Below are 12,723 nucleotides of genomic sequence, written 5' to 3' on the forward strand. Positions count from 1 at the left end.
AGGTGGGGGAGGTCTGCCTGCCTCTAGCCTCTCCCAGCTCCAATCTGTCCTCCAGTCAGCCACCGAAGCAATTTTTCTAAAGAGAAGGTCTGATCATGTCATATACCACCCCCACCTCAATAAACTCCAATGGCTCCCTATCACCTCCAGGATCAAATACAAAATGCTTTGCTTGGCATTCAAAGTCCTTCCTACCCTAAGCTCCTCCTACCTCCTTCCACCTTACTCCTTGACAGGAATTCTCCCATCCAGTGACGTTGGCCACCTGGCTGTTTCACAAACAGAACATTCCATCTCTCAGCTCTGGGCATTGTCTTGGGAGGCTCTTCATCCTCTACTCTGCCTACTGACCGCCCTGCCTTCCATTGAGTCCCAAAGGCTTCCTCCTACAGGAAGCCTTCCCCAACCCCTCTTAATTGTAATGCCTTCCCTCTCTTATTTCCTATCCTGTATAGAGCTTGCTTTGTATATATCTGTTTACATGTTGTCTCCCCTGTTAGACTGTAAGATCCTTGAGGACAGGGACTGTCTCCTACCTCTTTTTGCATCCCCAGTGCTTAGCATAAAGCCTGGCACATAGTAAGCACTTTGGGTTGTTGTTAAATCATTTTTCAGTCATGTTGGACTCTTCACGATCCCAACTGAATGGTGCAGACATTGGTCCTTGGGATGCAATGAGGAGAGAAATGGAGGGGGGTGGGGAAGAGAAGGGGCAAAAGGCCTCATTGGCAGTAAGGGGGAGAGGAAAGGTCCGTGAGGGGCCCTGGGCCAGTCAGGCATCGAGCTACAGCAAGAGAGATGGACCAAGAAAGGGGGGACCAGGGCTGTCACTGCCTCTTGTCCTAGCCCCCTACTCAAGTTCAGGAGAATGTTGTCTGTCTCAAGGCCTCAGGGAAGGAGGGTTCTGTGACCTTGCTGAGCAAGCTGGCCTCTATCTTTAATGCACCTCCAACAGAGCCAGAGCATTCTCTACAGCACGACCTAATCTAAGTCCCTGCTTGAGACCCAGCCCCTAGCCTTCCCACCAACCTGGGTAATGGGGAACAGCTGGCCCCCATATTTGCATAGCAGTTGTTCACAGGCCTGCCACTGAACACACCACACACACACACACACACACACACACACACACACACGCACGCACGCGCACACATGAGATGTCTAAAGTTGGCCTTGGGCCCTCTCTGCTTCCTTCCTTGGGGATCCTTTCTGTGGGTATGTGAGACTCCCTGTCAGGAGTGGGAGGACCCACTCAGGGAATGTGTTCCCACTCATCCCCCACATCCTGGGTCTCTTTCCAGCAAGGAGTTTCCGGAGCTGAGCTCTCCACAAATCTGTCCCACAAAGGCTAGTGGGCAGGGTCCAAGCTCTTCCCCCCTTGGCCTGCTTTTCCTCAGCACCCATTCCCTCTTCATTCTCAGCAATCTGACTCCTGCCCACACAACTCAACTGAAAGAATGCTTTGGGAAATGAGCAACTACTACGTGCCAAATCCGATGGCCTGTGCCCAAGCCGCCTCCTTCTCGACCTGTCTGCAGTGTGGGATGTTTCTGGCAGTCTCTGCCTCAATGGAAGCTCTTCCCCACCCTCCTTCCATGAGGACACTCGGGCCAGACCTCCAGCCCTTTTGCATCTTGCATCTCAGAGTTCACCTCATCTAATGTCCCTCACTTCATTTGGGGGAGCAGGCCCAGACTCTGAGATTTCATCAGCCTCAGGAGATCCCTGTTGGTGAAACTACCCACTAGTGCAACTCAGCCCTCCTCTTCTACTTGTCTCAGAGGCTGCCTGGATGCTCAGGGTCACATGGCCAGGACATGTCACAGGCAGGTCTCCAGACAACCCCAAAGTCAGCAATCAAAGCACCTGGCCTTTCCTGCCCACCTCCTTGTCTTTCTTCTATCCCCTAACTGTGGCCCTTCCTTAATTCTCTCTTCTCCCAAACAACAGCCTTGCCATTCTAGTTCCCTCCCTGCACATCCCTCAGCACCCCCAACTCTGCAGTCACTGTGCCCCCAAATATGCCCTTCTGCCTGTCTTTCTTAATTGGCTTATGTCACCTCTAGCCTCCCAGGCCACCTTTGCTTGTGTATCTCACTTGCCTCCCACACCCAATCACTTGTAAAGTTCTGCAAATGCACCCTTCATAACAATTCTCGATACCTTCTTGACTCCTTCACCTCCTCCTTCGGCACCTTCACTCTACCCAGCCAGGCATCGTTAAAGAGATAGTTCCTGAGCATTTGGAAAAGAAAGCGGCTCTCATGAGGCTGAAGGAGGTCCCATCAGGCAGGGCAGGGCAGGGCAGGGCAGACCAAACTCACCAGCCTCATTTTCCCCATAAGTTTACTGGTTTGCAGGATTGGAGGGATGCTGGAGATGTTGCTTAATTGGATTTCAAGGAAGCATTCCACAATGTCTCTCATGAGCCAGAGATCTAATCAGCTGCATGGATTTGAAACTGCTTTGAGTGACTAGACCCAAAGATGAATGCAGCATCCACTTGGAAGGAAGTTTCTAGTGGAGTGCCCCAGAGATCTGTTGGTGGCCCTCTGCCATGAGTCAGTCAGTCTATAAAGGAATGTTCATTGACTGGCTGACTAACTCTGCTTTGAAATATATTCCTCAAAGATTTGGACAAAGGCATAGATAGTATCTCTGTCAAGTGGGCAAGTGACGGACAGAAGGCTGGGAAGGAGAGCTGCCCCGCAGGATCCCTCTCAGGCTCTTAGAAGATTGGAACAGGCCAGAACACTGAGTCGGAGCAAATAAAATGGCATTTGGGAGGGAGGATCTCGAGTCCTACACTTGGGCTCCCAAAACCAGAGGCAAAGAACCAGGTGGGTGGGGTGGGTCTACAGGCTTGGTCCCCCATTGCCCCAGGAGCAGCATGGGGGCGGGGAGAGATGCCATGAAGAGCGTGGTTTGAGTTCAGGGAATGTAGGCATGGCAGTAGCTGAAAGCATCCCACACGAGTGGGTCTCCATGGAGAACACACAAGTCCCAAGCCCCGGTGGTGATCACTTCCAGCCTCTGATAAGCCTTGCAGTCAGAAGTTAGCATTAACTCCTCTCTGTGAACAGTAAACCATTTTTTGTTCTCTGGGTAGACAGAACAGCTGGTCACTCTCTTCTAATGAAGGCCACTCCCATTGGCAATTGTAAGCCTTTGCTCTCATCAGATTAAAAAAGAACCCTATTTGTTTAGGAATTGTAAAAGCTATGGGGACTTCTCTGCTAGAGAGGGAGCCTTTGGCCTCCTTCCTTCCATAGACTGTTCCAGTGTCAAACTGACCAATGCCAGTTAGGCTTCAATTAATGCACCCCCAGCATCATACCCTGCACTTTAACAAAGATGAGGAATGTATTCCTACCCCATGGCCAGCAGAAAAACCAAATGTAGAATAGACATCCAAGATTAAGTGAGAGAGGACATTGGGGCTGAAGGGAGCAAGGGGCAAACAAGGGGTATGGGGCAAATGCTGCTCATCCCAAGAAGACCAGAGTGAAAAAGTGTGAAGGGTCTCTAGAGGGTGCTGGTAACTGGTTCTTAAAGGGGGGGTGGGGAAGCAGTCTTGCTGGTTACACATCCACTGCCTGACCCTTAAACACAAACATACATCAACTTTGAAAAGGTAGAGTTTCACAATTGTTGTAAAACCACTGGTATGTTTTTTTATAAAGCTTAGCTGTCCTATTTCTCCAACCACTGTGTGTGTGTGTGTGTGTGTGTGTGTGTGTGTGTGTGAGAGAGAGAGAGAGAGAGAGACAGAGACAGAGACAGAGAGACAGACAGAGACAGAGGCAGAGAGAGACAGAAACAGAGATAGAGACAGAGAGATAGAGACAGGGAGAAGGAAGGGAGAAAGAAAGAGAAAGAAGGAAAAAGAAAGGAAGAGAGAGAAAGAAAGAAAGAAAGAAAGAGGAAGGAAAAAAGAAATTAAAAGAGGGAAGGGAGGAATAAAGGAAGGAAGGAAGGAAGGAAGGAAAGAAGGAAAGAAGGAAGGAAGGAAGGCAGGAAGGCAGGCAGGAAGGCAGGAAGGAAGAAAGGAAGGAAGGAACAGAAGAGGTAAGGAAAGAAGGAAGGAAGGAAGGAAGGAAGGAAGGAAGGAAGGAAGGAAGGAAGGAAGAGCTTTTATTCAATATTTACTATGTACCTCTGACCATGCAGGGAAGACACAGATACCAAATGTGGGGTGGTCCCCTCTCTCAGGAGGCTTCCATCCCAGCAGGGAGCCACCACTAGGAAGGAGAGGCTCTTAACCTTGGCTCTTCATGGCCACAGCCCTTCTCAGCTGTGGTTCTTCCCTAAGGCTCAGTCCTTGGTTACAGACTGGCCAGCTGAGTGGAACTTGCCCCTCAATCTTTGGACGGCACTGAATCCTCTTTCCATTTCACAGCTCAATCTCTTCTAACATCTGCTGTGAATGAATACACTGGGCGACAGGTTCATTGCAGCCTCTATGCACTCCTCTGAGCCCAAATCATTCCTCTTCTCTACAACTTCCCTTGACTCCCCATTGCCCATGGAATAATGCATAATCATTTCTACTGCTAACAGTGAAGGTCTTCTGGAGGCTGGCTCAATCCACTTGTGTAGCTTCAGCAATAAGAGAACATTGGTAACTTTAGGGGGGGATTCTTAGTTGAATTACAGGGCAAGAAGCCAGATTGCAGGGATTTCGAATTCAGTGAGAGGAGGCACCCAGCATAGATGTTTTTTTCAAGGAGTGTAGCTGAGAAGTGGAGGAGAGATGCAGGATGATAGCAGGGATGTGGCGGGGGCGGGGGTCAAAGAGTGAGGGTTATAAGGATGGGGAGCCATAGGAATATTTATAGGCAGAAAGAAAAGAGCCAGTAGACAGGGAGAGAGTAAAGATGAGTGAAGCAGGGGATGGCAGGAGAGGCAGTCTGCTGGAGACAATGGAGGGGACGACTAATGGAGGGTATCCATACAGAGGCCTCTCTATGTGAGACAGAAGTAAGGGAGGAGATAGTGTGGGTGGTGTGACATGAGGAAGGGAGGAGAAGGAGCTCTCAGTGGATGGCTTCAGTGTTTTAGGTAGGGTACAAAGTGAGATCCTCAGCTAAGGGGGTGGGAGGAGGGGAGCCATGGGAGGTGCTGTGGAGAATGGGAGAGTGAGTCACTTGAGGAGATGCTGCAGGGAGGACCTGGACAGCAGGGTTGTATGATAGGATAGGGAGCAAGGGACTCAAGGGCAGAGGAGAGTGTAATGACTAAAATGTCCACACTTTGACCCAGAGATTCTGTACTAGGCTTATAGCCCACAGAGGCCATTGATAGCCACATAGCCCCAAATATTGATGGCAGCACTTTTTGTGATAGCCGAAGAGATGCCCATAAATTGGGGAATGGCTAAACAAGTGGTGGTCCATGAATGCAATGGAACAATGCCATGCTGTAAGAAATGACCAACGGGCTAGAGACAGAGAAGCCTGGGAAGAGTCATGGGACCTAATGCAAGTGAATCAAGCCGAGCCACGAATACAATTTACATGAGAACCACAACCATGTAAATGGAAAGAATGCCAATGCCCCAAAACAGCAAACATGAATGTAACAAGATTACAAACCACAAACCTGACCCAAAAAAGAGAAAGGAGAAGAGGCATCACTCTCCCCTGTCCTTTTGCAGAGCAGGGAGGTCCACACTTAGGGAGCGTGATATAGAAGCTCTGACTTTTCTGATCTACCAATCAGTTTTGCTGAATTTTTTTCTCTAACAATATTTGATGTATGGGATGGCTCTTGGGGGGATGCTAGGAGAAATTTTGGTGATGTAAATTTATAAAGTTTATGAATTTTCATAAAAAGAATTGCTTTGGAACAGTAAGAAAAGAATAGAAAGAAGTGGAATTATGGGAAATTATAATCAAATCAGCGAATTTCAGAACTTATGAATATGGATGTGGAACAGCTTTGTGTGATGACCACATCGAGGGCGTAGCCTCTCTGGGTGTAGCTGGGGGAGGGGTGGAGAAGGAGGTCGAAGGAATGGAGGAGACTGAGGAACCTGGAAATGAGGATGCCCTTATGCATGTTGAGATTCTCCCACATAAACACATTAAAGAGGGTTTTTGGCCCCTCCATGCCTTAGTCCGAAAACCTGGGTCCAAATCCAGCCTAAACAGGTTACCAGCCTCAGCTTCCACTTCTGTAAAAAGAGGGACTGAATCAGAGGACCTCTGAGAGCCCTTCTACTTCAAAGTCTGTGATTCTACAATCTTAATAAATAGAAGAGGCCAAGATGGCGGCTGGAAAGCAGGGACTAGCGTGAGCTCCCCGCCAAGTCCCTACAAAAACCTATGAAAAACTGAACCAATTCTAGAACTGCAGAACCCACAAGATAGCAGAGGGAAGCAGGGCTCCAGCCCAGGACAGCCTGGATGGTCTCTGGGTAAGGTCTATCCTGCACAGAGCTGGGAGCTGAGTGGAGCAGAGCCCAGCATGGGCGGCGCGGACCAACCAGACCAGGAGCCAGGCGGAGCATGCCCTAGCGCCCTGAATCGGTGAGCTGCAGCAGTTACCAGACTTCTTAACCCACAAACACCAAAGACAACAGAGAAGGTTAGAGGGAAAAGCTGCAGGAGTGGAAGGAGTTCGTGGTTCAGCCATCACCCTGGGGGCAGCGGAAGTGGGGCAGCTACAGAACTACAGCTGCAGTTGCTTGTGGCCCCAGGCCCACCTGGTGGGAGGAATTAAGTGGCGGATCAGAGCAGGAGTGCAGAGCCTGCTGAAGATCTAAGTCCAGTCCGGGTTGGGGGTTCTTGGGGAAGGAGGAGTGCTGGTATGGCAGAGCTGGCACATCCCCCCAAGCTTGGAACACAGTTCTCTTAACTCTACAAGCAGTCATACCTCGCTGAAAAACTCAAGGGTCAAGTTAGTTGACTGGGAACATGGCCAGGCAGCGAAAATGCACCCAGATTCAGTCTCAGTCTTTGGAATCTTTCTTTGGTGACAAAGAAGACCAAAACATACAGCCAGAAGAAGTCAACAAAGTCAAAGAGCCTACAACAAAAGCCTCCAAGAAAAACATGAACTGGTCTCAGGCCATGGAAGAGCTCAAAAAGGATTTGGAAAAGCAAGTTAGAGAAGTAGAGGAAAAATTGGGAAGAGAAATGAGAAGGATGTGAGAAAACCATGAAAAACAAGTCAATGATTTGCTAAAGGAGACCCAAAAAAATACTGAAACATATACTGAAGAAAACAACACCTTAAAAAATAGACTAACTCAAATGGCAAAAGAGCTCCAAAAAGCCAATGAGGAGAAGAATGCCTTGAAAGGCAGAATTACCCAAATGGAAAAGGAGGTCCAAAAGACCACTGAAGAAAATACTACCTTAAAAATTAGATTGGAGCAAGTGGAAGCTAATGACTTTATGAGAAATCAAGATATTATAAAATAGAACCAAAGGAATGAAAAAATGGAAGACATTGTGAAACATCTCATTGGAAAAACCACTGACCTGGAAAATAGATCCAGGAGAGATAATTTAAAAATTATTGGACTACCTGAAAGCCATGATAAAAAAAAGCTTACATATCATCTTTCAAGAAATTATCAAGGAGAGCTGCCCTGATATTCTAGAACCACAGGGCAAAACAGAAATTGAAAGAATCCACCAATCACCTCCTCAAATAGATCCCCAAAAGAAATCTCCTAGGAATATTGTTGCCAAATTCCAGAGCTCACAGATCAAGGAGAAAATACTGCAAGCAGCCAGAAAGAAACAATTTCAGTATTGTGGAAACACAATCAGAATAACACAAGATCTAGCAGCTTCTACATTAAGAGATCAAAGGGCTTGGAATACGATATTCCAGAGGTCAATGGAGCTAGGATTAAAACCAAGAATCACCTACCCAGCAAAACTGAGTATCATGCTCCAAGGCAAAATATGGATTTTCAATAAAATAGAGGACTTTCAAGCTTTCTCAGTGAAAAGACCAGAGCTGAATAGAAAATTTGACTTTCAAACACAAGAATCAAGAGAACCATGAAAAGGTAATCAAGAAACAGAAATTGCAAGGGACTTACTAAAGTTGAACTGTTTTGTTTACATTCCTACACGGAAAGATGATGTGTATGATTCATGAGACCTCAGTATTAGGGTAGATGAAGGGAATATGCATATATGTATATATATATATGTTTATGTATATATATGAATATCTGAGTGTGTATGTATGTATATGTATATATATATATAGAGAGAGTGGGCACAGGGTGAGTTGAAGATGAAGGGAAGATATCTAAAAGAAATAAAATCAAATTAAGGGATGAGAGAGGAATATATTGAGAGAGGGAGATAGGGAGAGATAGAATGAGGTAAATTATCTCGCATAAAAGTGGCAAGAGGAAGCAGTTCTGTAGGAAGGGAAGAGAAGTCAGGTGAGGGGGGATGAGTGAATCTTGCTCTCATCAGATTTGACCTGAGGAGGGAATACCATACATACTCAATTGGGTATCTTACCCCACAGGAAAAAAGGAGGAAGAAGATAAAAAAGGGGGGATGATAGAAGGGAGGGCAGATGGGGGTGGAGGTAATCAAAAACAAACACTTTCGAAAGGGGACAGGGTCAAGGGAGAAAATTCAATAAAGGGGGATAGGTTAGGAAGGAGCAAAATATAGTTAGTCTTTCACAACATGAGTATTGTGGAAGGGTTATATATAATGATACTCATGTGGCCTATGTTGAATTGCTTGACTTCTTGGGGAAGGTGGGTGGGAAGGGAAGAGGGGAGAGAATTTGGAACTCAAAGTTTTAAAAACAGATGTTCAAAAACAAAAACAAAAGTTTTTGCATGCAACTAGAAAATAAGATACACAGGCAACGGGACGTAGAAATTTATCTTGCCCTACAAGAAAGGAAGGGAAAAGGGGATGGGAGGGGAGTGGGGTGACAGAAGGGAGGGCTGACTGGGGAACAGGGCAACCAGAATATACGCTATCTTGGAGTGGGGGGAGGGTAGAAATGGGGAGAAAATTTGTAATTCAAACTCTTGTGAAAATCGATGCTGAAAACTAAATGTATTAAATAAAAAAAAAATAAATAGAAGAGAAGAGAAAAGAAGAGAGAGGAGGAGAAAGAGGGAAGGAGGAGAGAAGGAGGGGGAGAGGGACAGAGACAAAGACAGAAAGAGAAGGAGAATTTCCTGAAAAGAAATGCTGGCCAATTCCCACAGAGGCCTGTGGGGTTTCAATGGTTTGTTACTGACTGCTTCAGCCTATGGACAGGGGACTAAAAACGAGATTTAAACTGCATAAAGAGGTCCTTCGTTGGCTCCCGATTGACGGATTCATGACAAATGGCTGGGTTCCAAATGCCAAACTTTGGCAAGAAAGTGTTGCCATGGAGACTCAGATCCCCAAACGCCTTCTTTGACGGTGCCTCTCTGGGCAGGAATGCAGGATCCTGCCCAGAGAACCTTCGAGCACCCTGCTGGCCGCACACTTCATCGAGGTGAAGACAAAAATCCCTCTAATGGAGCCGTTTCCCCCACTCCCCAGCCTGCCAGACACAGACCATCTGCTCGGCGTTCCCATCACGGTTGCGTGTGTTCCTGTGATCTAAGCCTGATGCCAAAGAAAGTCCAAACCATACTTTTAAAGTACTAATGGAAAATGAAACAGGTCATAAAGATAGGAGGCCTGCTTGAAAGGCTCACATCCTAAGAGCTGGCGCCCTGGTCCCACATGCCTTTGTTAAATGAGGCGGAGAAGGATTTTTGGAACTGTTGGAGACTTCAGAAGAACTGTGACATCATTCAGGAAGGTCCGGCTCCCTGTCTGCTGGCCAGTGCAGATCACAGCCCCTCCAATCTGCCTCAATTTTCATGGCCAAAAAAATCCAACCCCTGGTGACCCACCCAGGGTGAACGAGAAATATGCAGTGACTGCCCCAAGGTCACCTAGGCAGTAAGAGACAGCCAGGACTTGAACCTGGCAGCTTCCACTCTGCCCTTCCCCAGGCTGTTTTCATGGAGATCACACTTTACATTGATGCAGTTACACAAGAAACTTGAAACAAGAAACTCCCTTGTCTTCTTCCTTGGTTCTGGCTTCTGAACAAGGCAGCAGAATCCCTGAGGACAGAACTTGCACCTTCTCCTTCTCTGGAGACCCCCATGGGGCCTGGCACAGAGCTGGGTGCCCGGGGGCTAATGGAGGCTCTTCCTATGAGTTGGGCCAACCAGCCCTTATCCAGGCTGCCTGGTTACAGCTGGACTCTGGAGCCACGGAAGAGGGCAACCACAGGCTGCCGATGCCCCAGGTGTGGTAACCAGAGCATCATCCCTTTGGATCCCCAGCAGGCAGGGCCTGCCTAGCCTCTCCCCATTTTACAGAGAAGGGCACTGAGGCCAGAACACTGATGTGATTAGCCCCAAGGGAGGAAATCATTCCAACAGTCATTTATTAAGCATCTGCTTTGTCTGAAGCTGGAGTCAATGCGACTTGAATAAGAATTAGAATCAGAAGACTTGGGGGAAGCTAGGTGGCACAGTGAATAGAGTCAGGAGGACCTGAGTTCAAATCCAGCCTCAGACACTTGACACACTTACTTAGCTGTGTGACCTTGGGCAAGTCACTTAACCCCAATTGCCCTGCCTTCTCTCCTGCAAAAAGAAAAAAAGAATCAGAAGACTTGGGTTGGGATCCTACCTTTGTTACATGGGCCATGTGAGCGTCACCCTTCATTGGCGGGAGGGATTTCCTCACTTACATGGAGCTGATACAGCCACAGCAGCGAGAATGTGGGGCCTGGAGTCAGACGATTCCACGCCATGTGACCCTGAGCCTTGGCCATCTGCTTTGGTCATCTCCCTGCTCTTGGCCTGGCTTCTCTTCCTCCATCATCTGCTAGCTTTCTACTTACTAACTCTTCTTGCAGATGAGGTGCTAAGCCCATCTCCACCCCCCACCAAGGCTGGAGGGCAGTGTGGGGGCCTTCATCCATTTCTCCATTTGGGGGCCCTGAACTAGTTCTAGCTGCAAGCCTTGGTGCCTCCCGTACTCACTGGAGGAAAGGGACGGCAGATCGTCTCAGGCACAGAGACACAGATGGGTGGGTGCATTCACCCAGCACCCCCAGTGACTCCCCCAAAGGCTCTGAATGCACCCTCTGTGCCTCTGCCTTCAGCTCCGCTCTGCCGAGGGCCTCTTACTGACTGCCCACAAGCATAGTTTCTCGGCAATTCACCCTCAAGTCCTCCCTGTGTCTGGAGTTTGAGATTCAGGCTTCCGTGGGGGGCACTGGTCTCAGACAGGATTCAGGCTATGGGTGTGGATCTTTCCATCACTGCCCCTGATGAGAGGTGTGGGGGATGGGGGCTACCTTCAAATCCTGTCCTGATGCTTCTTTGGGTTCAGCTTCCTCATTTGTTAAATGAGGGGGTTGGAAGAAAGTCAGCAAGGCCTTGGTCCAAACTCAGCCCCTCATACTTATTGGCCAAGTGACCCTATGCAAGTCACTTCTCTCTCTGAACCTCAGCTTATCCATCTGCAAAATGAGGGTAATCATACTTGTAATGCCTCCCATCACATCTTTGATGCTGAGCGCCTCAAGGCAGGGAGGGGGGACTGCCTTTTGCCTCTTTTTGTATCCCCAGCACTTGGCACAGTGCCTGGCACACAGTAGGCCCTTAAGAACTGTTTATTGATTGAGTGATCATTTTTTGTAAGGATCAAATGAAATGCTGCAAATATGAGTCTGTCAGTCTGCAAAAGGCCTATGGGAAGCCTCTCTTGATCCCCTCGGGTGGCACCACTCCCTCCAAACTCCTCAAATAATGTGTAATAAAAAGGCCTCAGAACCTGGGATGTCAGGGTTAGGAGGGAACTAAGAACAGGGGATGTCAGAGCTGGGAGGGAACTAAGAACAGAGGATGTCAGGGCTAGGAGGTAATGAGGAGCACAGAGGCAATGGGCAGGAGGGAGACAGGATCAGACCTCCCATTTAGGAGAACCACTTTGGTAGCTGACTGGAGGATAGACTTGAGTGGGGAGAGAGGGGCCAGGGAGACAGCCCTGATCAGCCACCATAGCCATAGGCCAGGTGTGAAGTGAGCACAGAAAAGGGGTGGAAATATCACAAAGGTAAAATCAAGATGCTTTGCTAACTGATTGGACACGGGGTGGGGGCTGACAGCACAAGTGACATCTCAGCTATGAGCCTGAAGGGCTGGGGGGAGGGCCGCAAGGAAACATAATGAGGTCTGTGTTGGATGTGCTGAATTTTGGCAGTCTTTGAGATTTGGCAATTAAAAGTAACTTCAGAGAAAGTTTTCCACTGAATGATGAGGTCAGAAGCCAGATTGTAGAGAGTTAAGCAAGGAGTAAGAGGACAGAAAGGGGAAGCACATGGTATAGACGGCCTTCCAAGGAGGTTAGCCATGAAGGATAGGAAAGATCACAGTTGGTGGGGATGGAGGGATCAGGTAAGGACTTTTTGAGGATGGGGGAAACATGGGCATGCCTGTGGGCAGTAGGGAAGCAGGCGGTAAAGAGGGAGACACTGACTGTTAGTGAGAAGGGTGACAGAAGGGGCATTCTGGTTCGTTGGAGGAGATGGGCTGGAAGGTGACCACCTGAGCAGGTAGAGGCATTAGCCCTGGTCAGGACAAAGGCCACTTCCTTGTGTGAGATAGGGTGGAGGAGGAGAGAGAGGCAGAAAGCACTGGAGTGATAGGAGAGGAGGAAG

Source organism: Trichosurus vulpecula, chromosome 5 (assembly GCF_011100635.1).
Source record: "Trichosurus vulpecula isolate mTriVul1 chromosome 5, mTriVul1.pri, whole genome shotgun sequence".
Taxonomy (NCBI): Eukaryota; Metazoa; Chordata; class Mammalia; order Diprotodontia; family Phalangeridae; genus Trichosurus; species Trichosurus vulpecula.